Genomic DNA, 23134 nt, shown 5'->3' with positions numbered 1-23134 from the left:
GATTTTTCGCTATTCCTACCGGTGTTACCACAAAACCTAAGAAATTTGCCTCAGATACCATAAATGTGCATTTCTTTAAATTGACTGTCATGTTTGCTTCCTCTAACTTGCACAATACTTGATCTAACAACTCGATATGAGCTACTGGATCAGTCCCTGGAATTAAAATGTCATCTATATACAGTAAGATCTTTTCAAGAATAGCAACTCCCAACACTCTCTGCAACGCAGCCATTAAACAAGCTCCACCATTCTTGTAACCAAAGGGTACTCTGCAATGCCGGTACATCTGGCCTTCAAAAGAGAATGCTACAAGATCCCTACAATCTTCAGTTAACTCGATCTGGCAGTAGGAATGCACCAGGTCAAGGGACGTTGCACAGGTCATCCCATTAAATCTTGCAAAGAGGTCATCGAGGCGTTCAACCTTCAGATTTGTCAAAGATACGAATTTATTAAGTTGAACCAAATCAAGACAGACTCGAACCTCATCAGAGTTCTTCTTTCTGACGATTACCAGGGGATGATGATGTTTTGACACTGCAGGCTCAATGATACCTTGACGCAACCATTTTTGGATCTGCTCCCTCGCCTTATCTCGATAACACAGTGGAATTGGGTAAGGTCGTTTCACAATTGGATCTTCAGTGGAAACTTGGATTGTATACTTAAACTTGTTACATTTTCCTGGGAAATGGGCGAAAACTTTTCTTCTCTTCATCAGCACATTGAACAACATTTCCTTGAGTTCCGGAGCAATAGGAGTTTTCTGCACCACTTCTCTCACTTCTTCTGGGGTAGCGTACAGACTCTTTTCAGTCGCTTCTTCCCTGACTTCCATGACTTCCACTCTCTTTGGACAGCAAGCCGAACATTGAATCTCCTGAACAAGCGGGTCATACAAAGATTCCACAAGAGCTTGATCCTTTATTTGTGCCAGCGTAATTCGTCTCAGGTTGCAATCTTCTCTTTGCCTTGACCTAGCTTCATTATACGAATCTTCTTGTTGAATCAATATGCTGTTCCACTGATTTAAAACTTCTTTCAGATCTTCATAATCGCATCCACATGCCTGTGAGCCGCATACTTCCTCTGGATGGCATTCGCATTCACTCCATTCTTCTACGTTTACAGGGAGATGGTAATCCACACTCAACTCATTAGTCATATTATTACACGTATTTTCTTCCTCCTTCGCTTGAACCATGGGTACTACGACTTCTTGTTCCCCAGTTTGAATGATTACCATGCCATTTCCAAAATTCATTCTGACTTGAAACTTGCTCATGTAATCACGACCCAGTAGAAGATCTTGGTTGAGCCCGTCGACCACAAAAGCTCGAACATCCGTCTGTATTCCCTTAATTGTCACAGGAAGATATACTTCTCCTTTCACCATTTTCTTCCTGGTTCCACTATAATCGACAAGAACTACGTGGGGTGCTGGTTTCAATTTCGGATGTGATATAATCTTCGTAACCCTTCTCCACAACTCTAGACTACACAACGTCACCTCCGCACCGCTATCAACAAGTGCTTGCACAACTTCATCCAACACACTCACTCGTATGATACCAGACCATTCTTTTATTCGTTCAAAGTCTGTTTTCACGTCATCAATATTCTCACAATCTGTGTTATACTCCCTCTCTTGTCCAGCTATACATTGAAATTTAACTCGAAAAATATTCGCCTCATTCCTACACTCATACTCATGTACACATAAAGGACTATACACATCACTATACACTTCCTCAGGTATATCCTCACTTACACTTTTCTCATGGGTCTTCTCACAACACAAGTCGTACCTACCTCCGACCCGCGAGGTGGATACTACGTTTAGTTTTTTGAATCTGGACTTCCCCGAGGATCCCAACGGTGCTGAATATCCTCTTGGGAGGATCTCGGGTCATCTCTTTCATATTCTTCGTGTGTGGACCACTTCCTTTCTGGCCGTCTTCTTCCTCTCCAAGAACGTGCACGACCACCTCGTCTGCCGCGTCGATAGTTCCCGCGTCCTCTTGCACCATCTCGTCCTTCGTACGGTGATTCTTCTCTTCTGTTCGCAGGCTCTGTCTTGTTATCCTCCTGGTCCTTCGATATAGCTCCTACCTTAGCTTTACGAGTAATCACCTCTTCACCGTCCTCCCATCTTCTAGCGTCATCTCTTCCTGTCTTCCGTCTTGCTTCCCATGTGTCGTGAATCAGTTCAAGTCGTCGGACTGTTTCAAGAATTTCTGCTAACTCCTGGCCTCGTGATGAAACCAACTGTCTCTGATACTGAACTGGTAGCAAGGTTATGATAGTGTTGCAAATCTGGGCTTCACTGCTCTGTGAATCCAAGTCCCTAATCTGACAAAATCGATTCGTAACAAAACGTTCAACACTCCCGTCAACCTTAGGGTTGAATGGTACAGTCTTAAGGCGCGTTAGCTTAGCACATGTCACATCTTCTGAATGATAATGCCTTAAGAACATTTGCTTAAAGTCGGCATACGTGAGGAACTTATTCACATTTGAGTAATACCATGACAACACTGCGTCTCTTAGTATGAACGGTAATACCTTAAGCGCCTGACTAGGTCGCACCCCCATTAGAGCACACTCTCGCTCAAATTGTATGATAAATGCTTGAGCTGACAAATCACCTCTCTCTGGTGGATAGTGCGTGAACGATTTTATATCCGTCAATCGCAATTTCAGTTCCTTTTCGTCTTCTTCCTTTTCCATTTCCTCCCTGTAGTCCTGAGCTGCTTCCGAATAGACTCCGCGACGGTTCGTTAGTCTTCTGGCGTTTTCATTCTCGTTACCGTTAGAAGGAAGCTGTCTTCTTTGTCGGTTCCTTCTTCTTTCCGTCTTCGGGGACCATCCATCTTCTTCTGAATACCCGCTCTCATCAGACGAACTGGTCTTGATCCGTCTCCTTCGTCTTCTCCGATAACTTGAATGCACCTCAGGTTCCTTGCTCCGAGAAGCCGCCGTACTATTGAGGGCACTTCTTCCACAGCAGGTACCACTGGAATCACTTCTATTGCGCCTTCCATCTAAGCTTGGAGATTGAACAAGATTGTATGGCCTCTTCACTTCTGTTTCCTCTTCTACGCCTGAGCTATGTCTTCGCCATTCCTCCTCGATCCTTTGTTGAAGTGACGCTATTGCTACCTCCTGACAAGCCAACTTTTCTTGTACTTTCCACAGTTCCGAAGTGTTTTGCCACATGACAGCCTTCGACTGACTCACATCCGCGCGACACTCTTGCAGTTGATTATTCATCACCGCGTTGGCTCTAATCATTCTTCCAGAAACCTCTTCTATCACTTTTCTACATTCATCAGTCTTCTGCAGGACTGTTAACTCTTCTTTGGCCAACCGATCTTCTATCTGTGCGGTAGTCATCTGTAACACCTCATGCTTCACATCTGCAATCTCATCCTGCATCCTGTCTTGACATTGTGCCAGACCTGCTACACAGCTCTTAGATACCTGATCGATTCTTCTATTTACTTCTTCAAATTGCTAACTCACCTTTTTCTCTGTTAATATTGCCACTTCCTCGAGTTTACAGACAGTATTCTTCAAATCTTGAATCTCCTGCTGAGTTCCGTCCATCTTTCGTGACAATTCATTTACCTGATGAGTTAACAGCGCGCTCGTCCTGTCACACTTCTTGCTAACTTCTTCAATCTTGTTCTCCAGTTGCTCTCTACTATCCCGTAAATCCTCCTGAATGACCTTCATCTCAATCTGAAAATCTTCCTTGATTTTCGATCTCAACTCACATTGTCCCTTTTCATTATATTTCTCAAACATTCGGATAAGCATCTGCTCCATTGCATCCAAAGACAAACTCCGTTCTCCCATCTCCATCGCCTTACGTGGTTTGCACTGTCCGCACTTCCATAATGCTTCAATTGGTGCATCATCCTCGAGTTCATTTTGAGCATTCCATTCTTCCTCCTTCATTTGACTACACACGCGGTGAAACCAGCGATCACACAGACAACATTGTACATGATACTTATCTTTAGCTGGATCGTCACAACACACTACTTTATCTAAGTCTGACATGGCCGCACCACCAGATTCACGTGCACTTGCACTGTCTCTTTGTCGATTACGCCGATTTCCACCCATGTTCATTTTTTTACGACGAAGTATACTACACAACTAACGGTCCACGAAATTCACACTCTTGATTGCCACTATTCTTCACAAGCGTCTAAGTCTCATAATCTAAAATGTAACGGCGACGATAACGGTGGAGGGTATTAGTGGTTAAAATATGAAACAAATCTTTAATAACCTCCCGTTATCTGGAATCTCGGTAGCAGGAGCGCACGCTCCGAAAACAGTGTATCAAGAAATAGTGAACTCAAATAAGAATACCAATATTAATACTACAACACCCTTGGTTCGTAATCGACAACTTACCATTCGAGCCTTCAATATAAATCTCCACACTGATGTTATTCACGAAGTTGTAAGACGTAGCGTGAACGTAGAGAGATGATGCAATCTAGACTCAGAATTCTCAGAATACAATTGCGTAAACTTGCTATTAAAACCCATATGTATTTATTTACTATATTTGTTTCTATAATACCACATTCTATCACAAAATAGTATTCATATACACAACAGATAATGCTAACCACAAACGAACAATATTTTGACGTAAACAGTCGCTTCAATAATGATTTGATAACGTCACTCACTTTAATTATTGATACCGTTCAACATAAAACTGAGATTGACAAGTAATTAAAAGAAATAAGATATATCAAACAAGGAAACATACAAAATACTATATACAACAATAATAATAATAATACATGCAATAAGGTTTCTCTACTATTTAGTCTTTTCAGAAGAAATGCAAGTCCAGACGACAGTAGCAAATTATATTATTTCAAATGTCTAGAAAGAAGTTTGATCTCTTATTTATATTTGTATTTATTATTCATTTATTATTTTTAATTATTTCCTTTTTACGAATGCACTTAACTATTATAATATACTTGCCACTTGATATAATTGTTTCTATCTTCCGTTCTGTCTTTGCCCGAACAGATACTAGTGAAATACTAATTTGAATGCAAAGTGACTAACTGACTGACACTTGATAGTCGCGACTGGCGAACTTTTATTTAAATTGAATTCAACTTAGTACTGATACTTTAAACATTCTTCGCAGATAAATATGTTAGCTAGCACAGTTTTCAGAAATAATGCAGTTATTTAACGATGTTATATCACTACTGTGGTTGTTATATATTTTTATAGCTATAATTTGAAGTAATATTCCGCTATTATATAGGCCTATATCAAATACAGATTGATTTTGTTTTAAGCGCTTTTTATGTATATATGTTTCAAACTTGAGCTTACGACTAAAATAATTCAATACAAAGGAATGCGTTCATATTGTGCGCTCATTATATGCACGACGTTCTATATTTTCTGATCCTTTAGAGTGTCTACAAATTATTAACTTCTACTAATATTGACTGGCGCAAGAAACTTTATATTTACTTTTTGTACCACTGATATGCAGTATCCAATAAAATAGATTAGATTATGAGTGAGGTATTTGAAATGAATAATATTATATCGGCTTACATAAATAATGTATCAATATTGTAGATTTACTTTTTATATGCGCATATGTTTTTACGGTAATATCAAAAGAATTCTATAAGATTACGAGTGCAAAGCATGCTTTAATGTGTCGTATACCGTATACACATATCACTTGTTTTAATTCTTTTCGTTGACATTAGTACGTGACATGCGATGTTTACTTGCAGTGGCTGGCTTCTTCACGAATACGGCTTACTTGTTAGTATCTTACCTTGACTGATAGGTTAACACAAAACAAAACAAGTTCTTAAACACTTCTTGTTCTATTAATTCACCTACAAATACTTCTTGATAGTTGCAGTTTTATCTTATTCTTTTCTTTATACTTTCCCACTTGTTCTTATTACACTGCATTTCTCTTCTATTCTTCTCCAGCTGCCTGCAACCTGCTCCTCTTGCTCTCGATTCAACCTGCTGCTCTCTGATCATGTGTTGACAATGTTGCCAGTGAAGTTTAGACATTGGTGGAGTTCAGAAGGTTACTGAGCGGAGCGCTCAGTCACACTGCTCGAAGTGAGCGAAACGCAAAACTTGCGAAAACGAGTGCACAAATGCTGATGGGGCAGCGTGTCCTGTCACAAAAATACTGCGAATTTTTTTCAGTTCTTCGCCACCCTACGAATCTTCAGTTTACCTCGGTAAGAGTAGCCAGTAACGACAATGAACCCTTTTGGGAAGGATTCTTTACAGACACGAACCAACATTCTGAAGTTCTTGGGACCTTTCTCTCGGTACATGATGGCTCTCGGTTAGCCACAGTCGGAAAGGTAAATCCATGCTTCGTGGAGAGTTACGACTTATATCCCCCTTTGTTTTGTCAGATGCCGTTCGTACAGTTTCCGGGTGTTACACTTTCGTTCATTTTGGTGGGCATCCGTGAGAAGATGGCCGCGAGCTTTCATGACTTTTTTCAGCTTCAGTTGATGGTGTAACGTCCGGCTCACAGTTCCCAAAGACACGTCAAGACGATTAGCCATACACCTTTTTGTTGGCGGATTTTTTGCTTTGCCATTTTGTGGTTTCCTCTGCATGGTGGAGGTGTCCTTGGTGCATTCTCGCTTCCTGGGCAACTTCGTTGGTGATCCAAATGGTTGAGCTTCATTGTCCTTGTACTTTTTAATAACATTTTTTATTCTACTTAAACTGATGTTGCAACCATTCTAATTGCACTGTTTTCTAATGACAGAAACACTAAAGTGGGTGCCATAGAGAGCCGCAACATAGCCTCCAAAAAACCGGCTTAGTTTGAGCGCCATTTTGGTCACAGAGCGGAAACCCACATACTTGGAAACAAATGTAACACAACACTCACACCAAGGGTCTTGTTTTGTGCGTTATTGTCATCCGCGCGGAAAAGCAACTCCATTCCCAAAATCCACTGCACAACACTGCACGACACCACGAACCAGGTCTGGTGAGTCCATTCTGCCCGGGAGGGGGAAGGAACGAAATCGGCCAAAGGTAGGCTGAACAACCTCTGCATAACAAGTAATAAAAATATTAAAAACTGTAAAAAAAAATAATAATTCCCAAAAAGTAAAAAGTATATTTCTAGAGCAATGCTATTAGAAAACAACCCCACACTAAAGTTAAATGCAAAAAATTCCCAACTCAAACCAAATTAAAACAAAAAGTATTGTCGACAAATAAATGGCTAAAAATGAAAACAAAAGCCACTGTTAAAATATATATATAATCATGTAAACAGTTGTAAAAAAACTAACAGTTACGCAATAAAAGCAATTAGCGTCTCTGTTAATTAAACACATAAATATTTTTAATAAAAAACTCAAACCAGTAAAAAATATACACGTAAAATTAAGTTAACCAATTCTACACCTATAAAATCTAAAATGTACCCATACCCACTAAAGTATCGAAATCAAGTAAAAAATAAAATAAATTGTTAGCTTGCATAAAAAATAATCAAAAAACACGATTCAAAATATAGTCATTCTTTAATTGTGGTACCAAAGCCTAATAATAAAATCAAATTGTGCATAAATGGTATGAAATTATTCCAGATCATAAAAGTAAAAACTAATCAACCATTACCACCTTTAGAGATATTGCAATCTCTCGGTAACAAAGCATTCTTCAGTAAGCTAAAGATAGTAAAGTTTTTAGTAAATGTAAAAAGTCGTAAAAAAAAGAAAAGTATATAAACTTCATTCATAAAGGCCTTTCATACTGCTTCATGAAGTTACCTTTTAGTACAAAAACAAGTCTTTCATCTCGTATTAAAGCATAAACAAAATATTAAAAAACAAAGTGAAACCCTATTGTAATAGTTATGTAAATAATACAATACATAAATTTACATAAATTTACAAAAAACTCAAAAATACAACAAATAGTAAACTTCGAAGTACCCCAAAATGTAAAAAAGTTAAAAAATGTAAAATATTTAGGCTCTTGCAAATGTTTTAATAACAAGTATTAAAATGTACTACACCCATTATTACAATTACTGCAAAAATGTAAAATTCAAGTAAAAACTAAAACACCAAAAAGCCCTTGATAAAATGAAATTAATTTTTTAAGAGGAAGTTATATTTTAAAAATCCTTAAAAATAAACAAATAATTTTAAAAGTTAACGCATCTAATCGTGCACGTTCTAGCTTAATATATCAAATTAATAACAATAATAACAAAAATCATTAAAATATCATCAAAAGTTTTCTCTGGTCCACAACGAAATTATAACAAAAAATTGGTGCATTAGTAACAAATGTATCAAAATTTAAACATTACCTAATTTAAAAAAAATAAAGTAACGTCAAACCACTACGCATTAAAATTTATCCTTCTATGCAAATTAACAAATCAGCGCATCACCCGTTAGTGTTTGACATTATCATATTTAAATTTCAAATTTAAGCATGTTAGGTCACAGGATAATATGGCTGATTTCCATTCTCGGCATGCCCGGATGGAAATTTTTACTTTGACATCAATGCCAAATCTGTTTTTAAAAATCTCTAATAAGCATCCTTTAAAATGCCGTGTAAGTTAAAAAACCTAATATCAATGTTGTCAAAATTACAAACTTCTAACTCATTCTATGGCAGTATAAAAACGTAAATAAAAAATAAATCTAAACGTATTCAAAAATATCATTCATATAGTTCTAAACAAAAAAACTTGATAAAGAATAATTTAAAAATAAGCATTTCTACACCAAAAGTGATAATAAATCCTCTACTAAAATATTATCACAATTAAAATAAACAATCAAGCAACAAATTAATCCCACAACTCAATAAAAATTATATGTAACCTAAAATAAAACAAACAATCCACAGGTATTGTAGTTCATGACCAATTTGCCAAAAAGCCAATCCACCCACCAGCTAAGACCTGGTGTATGTACATAAGATTGTACAATTATCCTGTAACTCATAGTGTCTGATGAAGCCAAAAAGCTAGTTGGTGAAACTTTAACACGTATTTAATTTTTAATGAAAATATAATGGTTTTACTCAGCAAATAATTAGTGTGTATTTAATTATATACAAAGCAAAGCTTCTAGTTATGGAAAATTTCCATACATGCAATATCAAGATATATGTCCAATCTAAACTATAATAATAGCCTTGTACGCTTTCTACACATTTTATAACATACATCAGTAACTTACTCTAATTTAAGGAAATACATAAATAAAAACTACGTACCATTCGTATTCTATAATTCACATTTTGCTATCTATAATTAAACTCATATATTATGAAAACACAATTTAATCATCTTTTGCGGACCACTGAATATGCATCTGTACCGGAATCAAAATAGGAAGGTTATCAGCTCTAAATATTTGTGATACTTTATTTTGTTAACACCACAAATAATAATTTAAAATGAAAGTATCCATTAAACTGTATTTGTCCCATTGATATTAATTTGCTGTGATTATATGTGCAATAATATGTAACATTCCACAGAACAAAACAAGTTTGAAGAATTTTATCAATATCATATATTGAAGTCATTGAATTGGAAAAAACTAATTACATTTTTTATTCATAAAGACCCTTTAATTCTGCTAAAATATTGATAATTTAAATACATAGTAAAACGTTGTGCAATGCTCGGAACCTGTAATTTTACTGTGTAGAAGGAGTAGACAAAAGTAGACACTAATCATGTTAGTTGCCCTTGCCATGCTTTCAAAATTTCAATTCCCTATGTCAGTAAAAGTAATTTGAACTGTAATGTTAAGACTGCCAACATGTTATGTATAGTTCTAACTTAATTTTGAAGAATCCTCTAATTCTGCTAGAAGATTCAATTCTGCTAGTCATAGCTGTTTTAGAGACAAACCCTGGGCCCCGAACCCTGGAAGATGTGTTTGTAAAATTGTGGATAATGGAGAGGAAGATGAATGGCCTGTCCGACAGTAATGCTGAATTTTGTAAACGGTTAGAAGGTATGCTGAGTGAGTTACGAGAGGTGAAAGAGGATAACAAAAGACTTAGGGCAGAAATTGTAATGAATCGAAATACAATAGATAGGCTTGAGAATTTTTTGCGACGGAACAATTTAATTTTTACAAACTTACAAGGGAAGAACAATGAGACTGGGGAGGATTGTGAGAATGCAGTAAGACAGTTTGTGCATGAAAGCCTCTGAATTGAACTTTCGGAACAAGATATTGAGCTAGCGCATAGGCTAGGCAGAGGCAGGAACATACCCATTATTGTGAAATTTTTCTCATATAAACGGAAGTCAGAGGTTTTAAGAAGTCCGTATAAGTCAAAAGGAACTCCCACTATAATATTTGGGGACTTTTCCGCTCGTGTTCGTGAAGTGAGAAAGAAACTGACGGTGTACATGAAAAAAGCCCGAGAAGAAGGTAAGCGAGCTTTCTTAAGATTTGATAAAGTGTACATTGATAATAAACCATTTTTGTTAGAAGAGCTCGAAGTGTTAGTGATGTGTGTGATCAGAGTGAACTTTCTTCATAAGGTGGTTCAAGTGAGTTGGAAACAATGCAAATGGATCACCATTCAAGGCACTAGCGGATCCAGAAGAATCGTTTGGGAGGGGCGGTTCGCTTTCTCGAAGATGAGCGTAGCTTTAAGGTGACCAGAATTTTAATTTACCAGAATTGGACTCATATGAATACGGGGCTGGGTGTAAAAATGATTCCCAGATTCCACTTTGGGACCCGAACTTGTAAGTTTTTTTTTTTTTTTTTAATGGGAGTATTTTCTCTGTAGATTTAAATTAAATACGTACTTCCGTTTCGGAGGCATGACGGTTTCATGATTCACTTCACACACAGTCACCGCAACATATGAGATGCACTGTCTGGCACAGTACTTGCACAAAAGAAAATCGGTATTGACGATATCATTCATTTTAACGAAAGAGTGTACAATTTGCTCTAATCATTTATATTTTGAGTAACAATTGCGGGACAGCAGTTACAAAAATTAATACAAAATTAATCTATCTCTATATTTGTGTGGGGTCCACGAAACATAATATAACTTTATGCTTACAACAACAATAAAATTACCTAGGTATATTATACTAGCCTTCGTGTAGGTGGGGCTCGCCCCCAGATCCCCAATCTGCTCGACATATGGCCTTGCAATATAGCAAATGCTCCTACGTGGCACTGTGGCACAATATTTCGCGTTCTTCCTTCTTGTCTTTCATATAGAATTGGATTGAGCTAAAACTGTGTCACGAAAGTCCAACACCTCGTAAGGCATTTTAATGAACCACCCCCACCTTTTTTCCTTCTCTTCTACGTTAAGTGAAAAAAAAACGTTCAAATACATGTTGAATTATTTTAAATGAAAAATCAAACTACCAACTTTCATGTTTCCAACCGCAAGAGATCCCGAGATATGGCATCTTAATAATAATAATAATAATAATAATAATAATAATAATAATAATAATAATAATAATAATAATAATAATAATAATAATAATAATAATAATAATCCCACCCCCTTTTCTTCCCTTCTAGGTAAAATATAAAAAATACTGCTATACGTAATGAATTGTTTTATGTGGAAAGTCCATATACGACATTTCATGTTTCTAACCTTCAAAGATTCTTAGATATTGATATCTTATTATAATATTTGCAATCGCCGCCACTTTTTCTTTCCATCTCTTTTTTCTCCGTTTTACTATAATATTTAAAAAGAAGTTGAAACACGTGTCAAATTATTTTAAATGAGAAATCCAAATGCCAAATTTCAAGTCTCTAGTCTTAACTGATTCGAAGAGATGAACATCTTATTAAAGTAATTTCCACCACATTCTCCCTTCCCTTCTTCGAATTAAAAAAAAATCCTTCCTTAGTGATACCCTACGTAACAATTCTTATATACTGTCCTAATTTCAAGTTTCTAGCTTAATTATTTTTTCCTGTGCAAAGTTACTCACTCAGGATTTCGTCTTTTATGTGTGAATTACAATAACAAGCTTGTGTTATTTCTTAAGAAAAGATGGAATGCCATTTGAAGTCACAATAAATCCCTGGTCCCTTCCTAATGTTTCCGTGTTGTACCCCAAAAGTCACGGCTCTCTTTGTTGATCTAGTAGATAGCAAACGTACCTATGATCTTTGATGCATGAGGTTCTGTGGTTTAATTCCCGGTAAGTGGGCATCGAACGCACTACAGTGGGTCAGATCCAACTTTAAACTCTAGTTATCATTCTGTAAAGCATCGCATTTGACAAACAACGTAAATACATATCAATCAATCAACCAACCGAAAAGTCTCATCTTAGATTCAGAGAGCTTTTCGGTAAGGAGCGCTGAAGATTCTATATTTCTTTTTATTAAAGGTAAAGGTAATTGAGGTTATAATCCGAAATTCCGAAATCCATTTCATATCCTTTTTCTAGGACACAATAACACATTTTTAGTACAAAGAGTGAGCCGTCTTACCCTCCTTATTACAGTTGTTCGTCCAACGAATGAATCATATTCTCGCTACTTTGGGGCTTATGGTGACCGCCCCAAGGAACTAGGGAGAGAAGTATTCACAATTCAAATATGTCTGTATTAAGTACTATTAAATACCTCACATTTTTATTAGACTCTGGTATGCTTGTCACACACATTGATCGGTCGGGAAAAAGACCATATTAGTATTTCCCAATGATAAATGCTGAAAGTTCAAAAAAAAACCTTTGGAGGGGGCGGTTGCCCCCTCCGCCCTCCCCGTGAATCCGCCAGTGGTTCAAGGATGATGTGTCATTTCCTCAACTATGCAGAAGAAACCAGATTGACAGCTACAAGAGGCCGAGGGGGAAACGTGATGCCCTGACAAAGAGTGGTCTTAAGCAAAGGTAAGGAAGTGAAGCATTAAAAATCTGATCATTCGCAAGAAGTGAAAGTTGAAAATACCAAGGGACAAAGAAAAGACACTAACACACCCCTAAATATCTTATCAAAATGCAAGAGGGGTGAGGACCAAAACGTACAATTTCTATTGTAATATTTTGTCATCAAACTACGATATAATTGGAATAAGTGAAACCTGGCTGAAAAGCGACTACTATGACACAAAACTCTTTGATGACAGATATTCAGTGTTTAGATGTGATAGAAATCTAAAAGAAACAGTGAAACAAAGGGGGGGGGGGTGTTACTAGCTGTGCTGAAAAAATATAAGATACTTGTTATAGTCTGCTCTAAAATAAGTACAGATTGAATATTAACAAAGATTACAACTGATAAAATGATCATATATGTTTGTACTGTATGCTATGTACCTAATTCAAAGGTAGAGTAGTATGAAGAGGTATTTCAAGGTATAGAGTCAAAATGTCAACCAGCTCTTATTTGGTGATTTTAACTTACAAGAAATCACAGCCACAGATTTTAATTTTATGAATACCTCAGCCAAATATCAATGCTTGCATAATTTTATGTCGCTGTACAATATAGCATCTTTTAATAATATTAGGAATAATCTTGGAAAAACTTTAGATTTAGTACTTTCGAACTTAGCGTAACAGCCACTAGGGATATTTCCTTTAGTTAAGCAGTATGTGTACCACTCAGCATTGTCCATAACAGTAAAATTAAGCAAATTATTAGGTTTAAACAAAAAAAAGTAATATCAGTACATCTAATTTTAGAAAAGTTAATTTTAGGCAACTCTATTTTGAGCTTCAAAAGATTCACTGGGCATTCCTTAGCTGTTATTCAGAGGTTGATACGGCTATACAATCATTTTATAATACAATACGTAATATTTTTGATAAGTGTATTCGTCTCAAGGAGGTAAACAGAAAGTACCCGTTTTGGTTTACTAAGAATATAATTAGGAAAATAAAAAAGAAAAGCTCATGACCACAGGGCAGTTAAGCACAATAGGAGAATATAGCTTATCATTTCCAAGAATTTAAGAAGTTACGAAATGAACTTAAAAAAGAAATTAGAACGGCATATAGTAACTTTGTTGCGAATACAGAAAACACGTTACAAACTGATCCTTGTTTAACCTAAGACCCAACACCTTAATTGTAACACGCTGACATACAATAGCCAAGAATTAGTTAGTAATCACGAAATTGAAAATGCATTTGCTACATATTTTCAGTCAGTCTATAATAACGAAGATATCATGGGTAGTAGTAGTAATAGTAACAGCTCATATGAGACACTGGACAAATTAAGGATTCTAAAAATTGAGATGACTGAAATTTAAAAAGCAATAAGAAAACTGAAGGTGAAAGGAACGATAGGACCTGATGGTATTCCAGATTATATAATAAAGGGATGTGAAGAACATTTTCTAGTTCCACTCTATATTTATTCAACCTAATTATTTCTACTTATAAGTTCCCCAGTAAATGGAAAATAATAAAAATCTGTCCCATTACTAAGTCTAATAATGGTAAAGATATTCAAAATTATAGGCCTGTATTAATATTGAGTACTTTTGCTAAAGTGTTTGAATCTATTCTTTATAAACGGATTGAAAACCATATAAAACTATCAATTTCAGAATACCATCATGGTTTCGTCCAGGGTAGATCGACAGTCACAAATCTCAGTATTCTTAACAATTTTATAGCAAGCACCCAAGATCAAGGTGGTCAAGTAGATACTATCTACACCGATTTTTCGAACGCATTTGATAGAGTAAATCACAAGTTGCTAATAGAGAAACTGAGCCAATTTAACTTCTTCGCAGAATTAATTGGCTGTTCTAGTCGTATTTGAGAGACCGAAGGCAGTTCGTTGTATATAAGGGATACAAGTCAGCCGAATACTTGCAATTATCTGGTGTTGCACAAGGGTCAAATTTGGGTCCTGTTCTATTTGTTATATTTATAAATGATCTTTCTAGATATATAACATATTCCCGCAAATTGTTGTATGCCGATGATCTCAAACTTTTTAGATGTATAAATTCCATAAATGACTGTAATCAACTTCAACAAGATATAAATTCAGTAGTGAAATGGTGTCAAAGTAATTTATTGAATGTAAATATTAGTAAATGTAAAATCATGAGTATTACAAAACGTAAAAAAACAGTGCAATTTAAATATTCAATTAATGAGATTCAACTACCCGTTGTAAGTACTGTCAATGATTTAGGAATAATGTATGATACGAAATTTACATTTGAATCTCATGTTGATAACATAATAAATGAAGCGAACAGAAGTTTTGGGTTTATTCTAAGAATTAGTAGGGAGTTTCGTAAACCTGCCACGCTTCAAAAATTGTATCAAACTCAAGTTCGATCCAAACTCGAATACGCGACGCTTGTATGGAACCCAGATACAAAAATTAACTCACTAAAAATAGAAAAAATCCAGTCCAAATTTCTTAGATATCTTGTATATAAGGAAACAGTTTTCCAAGAACTGAAAACTCTAATTCATTAAATAGGAATTTTGAAACTCTAACCCTCAAACAAAGAAGGAAGTTATCTGACATTATATTTTTATACAAGATACTTAATAATAAGTTAGACTGCAAAGAATTGCTTTCGAGCTTTCAAATAAACGTACCACGTAGAAAAACACGTCCAGAAGACTATAACTTCTTTTATTGTGCAAAAACAAGGACGAATATCCTAAATAAGTCGCAAATATGAAGGATTACTGCAACCTACAACAGACTCTTAAAAATGACAAATAATTTAGATATTTATGCTGATTGCCTCACAAGGTTTAAAAGGGAAATTGTAAATATATTGTTTCATGGAAGATGAACACTGTAATTGGGTGTAATACCTGTCGTGTTCTGTTTCTATTTCAACATACAAGGTTCAGTTTACGCTAGTGCTCGAGATTCACTGATTAACAAGCAGATTTAACAAGTTAAATCACTAATGGAATAAAAGACATTAATTCACTTAAGATTTTCCTAAATTATTTTATTTAATAAATTTGCTTCAGTAAACTTAGTTCAAAACTTTTTTTGATCTTTAAAAATTGCACTTCAGTTGTCAAATATCCATTGATAAAAGTAGAAAAATCGCTAATTATCTTCCACAACAAAAATTAAACATCACCGGCTTCCATTTGCAATCATTTTCAACTATTTAATCTCAACCCCAGACGATCCTCAAATCAGGGGTTCACACCGTTTTTCTATGATAAAGTTTACATAAAACTCTTTTTTAAAACCATATACAATTGTAACAATGAAATATTAAACAAAACCGAAATGAAGTAGTTACACTGAGTTTGTATTCATATAAATTATTCTTATTAGAGTATAAACACCTCATCCAGTTCCTTTCCAGGTGGTAAAGTGCCAAGGACCGACGAGACGTTACCACGTTGGATAGAAACTGATATGCGCTGTATTAGATAAGATGTGGAGCGAACTTCGCCAGAAACACAAGAAATTCGTCTTCCTACCTCTCTAATGAATTTAAGACTTCTTGCACCCTATGCACCACTGTACATATTTACATAAAACTATACTGGAATGTAAATATGTACATGAATATGAATATAATCCGCCGCCTATTTTCAATAATCATCCGATTTATTGATTGAAAAATTTTGAAATTATTTATTCCAATTAAAGAAATCGAATACTCAGAATAGTACTAAAATGATATAAATGTACATAATTTAGAAAAAACCTAAATACATGCATTTCAATGGGTAACAAAATTTAATTTTAGTATCACTACACCCACATATAAACTAGTCAAATCACAACATGACTAAGTGACGAAAACGAAACTCGGAAAGATTGAATAAAGATCATTACCAGTGGCGTATTTAGGGGGGTGGCTTCCGGGCTTAAGCCCCCCCCCCGAAATCTTACTTAGTATAGTAAAGTAAATGAAATATCTTGCAGAATTTTCACATTTCCAGGCAAAGCCCCCCCCCCCCGAAAGTTAGCTAAGCCCCTCCCGAAACAAAATCGTAAATACGCCACTGATCATTACTATACAAAGTTTTCAACAAAATATGCTATTATTTAAAAATTAACACTGTAGGTAACGTTAAAAATAGGATTCCTACAAGTGCAAGTAGGGCAATCCTAATTGCAAGAAGTGAACCAGGGTGGGAAATGAACGCGAGTTTATTTCAGAGAAGTGATCTGAGCGGAAGCGAATGAGAGCATATATGAGATTAGTGAGTGTGAGTCCAATTGAAAGAAGTTAGCCCGAGCAGCTCAAGTATATGCGTGCTCAATTGAAATTAAAAAGCTCAATCCGGATTGAGAGCGAGATGAATTAACAGAAATGCGCTCTAGCGAGAGCGAGCTCAAGTCCAGTTGAGATTGAGTGCGAGATTCTTTAGAGAAGTGAGCTCGAGAGTAATTGCACGAGAATCAAATTGAAATTAATGAGCTCGTGTCGAATGAAGGGAAATGAGTCCAAAACGGGTGCTAATTCGAGTCCAGTTGAGAGAAGTGAACCCGAGCGCGAACTCAATTGAAAGAAGTCAGCTGGAGCAGGAGTGAGTGCAGTGCTGGATTTACTAATAAGGTAAACAACCTATAGCTTAGAGCCTCTCTCTCTTGAGGGCCCAAAAATTTAAAAACAGAAATGGCTAGACATTTTAAAAGTATTCGTTAAAATATAAATACAGAACAAAATCTTCATAGAGCAACAGAACAGTGTTTTGTGTTCTGTAGGCTCCAACGATGTAAATGATCTGCGACTCCTCTTGCCTGCTTCCTAAAATATCAATAGTTTGCTCCTTTCTGTCAATTAGTATCACTTACATCGTAAATTCTGGTTACATTATTCAGCTGAATTTACTGAATAAACGAAAGATCCGTACATTCTGCATGGACTGATTGCATGATAAGTTGTAGCATGCAGGTGCAGACCGCAGTGTAGACAAATTGTCATTGACAAAGTACAACTGAAGATTTAATGGGTTCCATTACCTTGAATAGCTTAAGGCCTCATCAAATCTAAATCCGGCTCTGAGTAGTAAGTACGCCAGAAATTTTTACTTAGTGGGGTGTTCAAAATAAAAGGGGGGTGTGCTCTCAGAATAGTGATATAATTTTTAAACAAACTCAAACAAGAAAACAGTATATTTTGTTACGCAACTAGTGAAATACTATTATTATTATTATTATTATTATTATTATTATTATTATTATTATTATTATTATTATTATTATTATTACCACCACCACCACCACTACTACTACTACTACTACTACTACTACTACTACTACTACTACTACTACTAATAATAATAATAATAATAATAATAATAATAATAATAATAATAATAATAATATCAACTCTTTGCAGTGGTAGGTTCAATAAAGTAAGTTCACACATTTGAGCATTTATTATTAGGCCTATTATTAAACTAAGTAATACAGTGAAACCTCTCAAAACGGACATCGGCGGAACTGATTATTTGTCCGTAAATTAGAGGTGTCCCTAAAAGGAAGGGTTCTCTCTCATAACACCACACCACACATATTTATGGCATGGAAAAATAAGAAAGTTTGTCCTCTTACGAAGATGTCCACTATTGAAAGATGCCCGTTAAGAGAGATTTCACTGTATTAAGAATTAACCTCCACTATTTTACCTAGTAATTACATGTGAATTGATTATATACGAATTATTGTAGTCTAATTATTTCGCAAAATTCTATTATTTCAATTTATTCACCCCAGCAAGTTTTAGTGGGTGATGTTTTTTTTTTCAAAATATTAATTGGGAAAAAATTCCCTCGTCCCACGCTGAAATCACATTCGTTTAGTAATTAATACTGTACATAGTTCCAATTTCATTTCATTTAATATCCTAACCCTGTTAACGTTAATTGTTGTAATATTATTTGATCTCTTAATCTCCGTTCCTGCCCCTTCCTGGCTACGTTATTGGCTCTGAATATCTTTCATAAGAAAATTATTCATTGATTTAGTTGTTTTCCAGGAATCCAGTTTTTCAATTTACAAATATTTTGTATCTTTCTGTTTTGTCTTCTTTAATATACCCTAATTTTAATAATCCCACGTCTCATAGTGTTCTGATCTCTTGTAAATAGTGGAAAAGTGCCAAAAAAAATGGACAAAAGCACACAAAAATGTGACCAAAATCTCATCATGCCCCTTTCTCCCTTTGTCAATTTCTCCATCACCTCTCTCTTTGTTTGTTCTTTTGTTTCTTCTTTACTTCTTTTTGAACTTCCTCCTTTCTTAGGTTTTCAAAGTATGTTTTGTAGTTACGGTAAGCAGACTTAGCAGATGTAAACAGCTTCTGAGTAAGTGGAACCAGTTCTGGCCTATTTCCGAATTTCTTCATCCCAGACATTATATTTAACTTCGCATTAAGAGTACTCAAAAACGTGAAATATTCAAATTCATCACCCACTCTTAAGAAGAACATACAAGAAGCATAACACAAGACGAACATGATGAACCACACAAACACACACACACAACGTTGAACGGAACGTTAACTATTACGAGAGAAAACTAAAAGATTATTATGATAGAAGAAAGAATAGACACAGAAGGGTACTCAACCCCACCTTGAGAGCTTAAGCATCCACCAACCGTCCACTGTGCTATAGAAAGAATAAAAGCTGAAGTGAGAATAAAGCTGACTGTTTCACATGTAGGAGCAAGTTCTGAAGCTTTTAGAAGAGTAATGAGTAAGCAATTTCTGCCTTTTTCCATTTGTTTTTATATTTTTCTTAAAAAACTGTCAGTGCAAAACATAAATCACACGAAAAAGTCACTTTACCTCTCAAAAAAGTAACTTTTAGTGACAAATTTGAAAGAAAAAGTAACTTTTAGTAACCAACTTGAAGAAAAAGTAAATTTTAGTTTAAAAAAGTGACTTTCTATGAGCCCTGTTCCGCTCAATGAATTTACGTGAATAAAAATATACTTTACAAAAATTAAGTTAGCGCCAAATGCGTTCCTGCTTAACACTAGACTCAGTCTAAAAATATATATAATTCTTACTTCGATCGATCTCTTCATTTCTAAAAACGTCTTGGCTACACCCTTGTAACGTCCGTCCGTTGATACACCAGTTGCAGAGCAGGTTCGAAACCAGCCACAGAGGTTTGGGATCCATGAGTATGTTAGGAGGGGTCGAGTCATTAAAAATTCTCTTATAAATATCTAAATTGTGCATTTTGTATTGAGCTCTGGACTGGACATGAAAAATTTAGGGAGGGCCAAGCCCTCCTTAGCTCCCTTCTGGTTGCGAGCCTGTTCCAGAGCAACACTTACCAACTGAATCTGGTGTAGGCTTGTTACTATATTGTGACATTTTTCCTTATTGAGGAGGAGGTAGGTGAATAACAGCTCAAGACGTTGCCAATTTCAGTAACCTGCATCTGTCCCTCAGTCTCTTTTCTCGGAAATGACCGCGGAGCTCAGGAGGGTAGGTATCAGCGGTCTGTTTTGTCAATTGTTTCGATCGAAACACTGCCCGAAACAATGAGGTCATGGGGTTCTCGAAGCCGTACATGAGAACGAGGTCGCTTCGTATTTTAAGGTGAAATAAATAAATAAGAATATTGCCTTCTTTCCTAAACGCTAAACCTTTTTTAGCTTGTTGTAATAAATAACCTATATGATACTGATTGATACAATTGGATTTGGGGGAGTATTCCTTTTCCATCCAGGGGTGTGTGTAAAGAAATTTGGAGGGGTGTTAGGGGGGTGTTGGGGGGTGTAGATTACTCCCTGGCTCTGAGTGAGTGTGAGCCAATTTAAGATTGTGACAATTACGAGCCCAATTTGAAATAAATGAGCCCGAGCGCGAATGATTGTGAACTAAACTTAGGTAATTGAGAAGTGCGCGTGGTCAAGGATCTGATTCCAGGTAGGGACCAGTTGTGCAGTGTCTATGTTAAACCTCATCCTTATAGAACCACGATATATATTCAATTACATCAAAGTTCAGAGCCATCAATCCGAAATGTTTCGAGTTTTCCACATGACAAGAGACTAAATTAAAAATTAGCGTATTCGTGATCATACAAATTTAATTTTCATCGTCATAATTCTATCGCCAAGAACAATAACATCTAATCGTACTTTAGCGTAAAATAATGAAAAGTTTATAATCATCTATCAAACACTGTAAACATTATAAACAGATTTCTTCAGTGGATTCGATTTGTATTCTTTGGGATAGTAATCGGGTTCCCTAAGCCTTTAGGCCAGGACAACTTTTTAATCATTACTTTATTTGTTTATTGTTTATTTGTTTTTTGTTAACCAGATTTCATACGAGGTCCTGAATGTGTTGTAATTGACATCTTCCCTAGTAATTCCATTTTGTAGCGCCATTTCTAATCTACGTTGCTTTTCTTAGCTTCATAGATTCCTCCATATTTCTGTTATGATGTTGTCACTTTTCCTAAAAATGAATAACTTACATCTTCAACTCCTTTTTTGTTTTAGACTTTCATTGCACTTTCCCACCAAACGACACAAAGTCTGAAGTATATACACAATACGTATGAGTGAAGAAATTATAAATACAAAATAATTCATACCGTAGACAACGAACACAACATAAGAGAAATACGAAAGAATGTTAAAAACAAAGGAAAGTATCATAGAAGATTCGAAGTTAGAACACGGAATCCAATTGCCAGTAAAGACACCAATGACAACAAATTCAAACGTAGGCTAAAGCTAAGTGTCGTGGTCTAGTGGTTAAGCCAACTGACTATCAAGGGAAAACACCACTGTTCAAATCAACTCCAAGTGTCCTTTCTTGAGAGCTCATAGACGACGACATGTTGATTTTTACGGTTCTTCATAGGTCTAACGTTTTAATATTTTATGCTGGAATAAGTAGAAATGCCATTGTCGTCGACTATATAGTTTCGATGGAAAAAATAAATTTTTATTGTTACAGAAACGGAGTTACACAATTATTGCTGGGAAGCATATACAGGAATATCATGCTTGTTGTTTGCAATATATCGTCCAATCATTCATTCTGACAAGTTAAGCCACATAGCATGGCTCGTCCGCATAGTCGTCATGTATTGACACTAGCTCAGTGAAGTGGAATTATTGGTCGTGCGTCACAAGGCCAGAATGCATTTTAAATGCCTACCTGAGCACATGGTTGTGTCCGACGAACTACTCACAAATGATAATATCGACACCAGCATGATGGACTTAGCTGTGCCAAATTATCGCCCAGAGAAGGTAGATCTAGGACAACAATTGCAGCTCCGGACGTAGAGCTCATAGAAGACGACATGAAGTCCAATACGCCAGAGATTCGTCCTGCAGTGCACGATTGTTCTTACGAAAAGAATACGGCAAAGGTTAAGATAGCCGCCCTGAGGAATTGTTGCCCAGCTACGAAGTCTTTTTTCACCAAGACTTTTTTCAATTTTTTTTACAGTGTTATCACATTCAGGGGTGCCCACAAGGGGGGCTATGACGCAAAGTGTGTCATTGAAATATTTGGGGGGGGGGTAAAAAATCTGTATAAATATGTTTGGGGGAGTGTAAAAATTAAGAAGATTTTTTCATGGATGTACACCTACGGGTAGACAATCGGGGGGTGCGTCATGGACATAAGGGGGGGCACCACTGTCACATTTCCAGTATAGAGAGCTGTGATGTTCTAGAGCAACCGCCGGTAGATCCGGAAGTCGACAACATATGCCACTGATTTTTGTAAGTTTTTGGCTGCGTTACGCTTCGCACTTTTTGCAACAAGGCCTTATTCTATAACTGTTTCCGTAAACGTAGTGCGAAGTTAAAGCGAAAGCCAGTGTAAAACTTATCGAAAGTCAACTATAGGTAGCTAGAGCCTGTCTATTTCAGCTGTGCCCTCGGAAAATATGTGAAACGTACCGCCGCCTTCTTGTGGACGAAATGTCCCTTTGCTTTGGGAGAAGAAGTGAATGACCTCGGCTGTGTTGCAAATTTGTCATTCAGTAGTTTGGTCTTGGCGAGTGAAATTCGTAAGCTACTTAGAGTGACTAACAAGACAGTGCACAGCGAACTCCGGGAAATAATTCGGAATGGTAACCCTGTCCGCGTCCAACTAT

This window comes from Thermobia domestica, chromosome 12 (genome assembly GCF_964235325.1).
Source record: "Thermobia domestica chromosome 12, izTheDome1.hap1.1, whole genome shotgun sequence".
Taxonomy (NCBI): Eukaryota; Metazoa; Arthropoda; class Insecta; order Zygentoma; family Lepismatidae; genus Thermobia; species Thermobia domestica.
The sequence above is the reverse complement of the archived record's forward strand: the minus strand, read 5'-3'. Positions refer to the sequence as shown.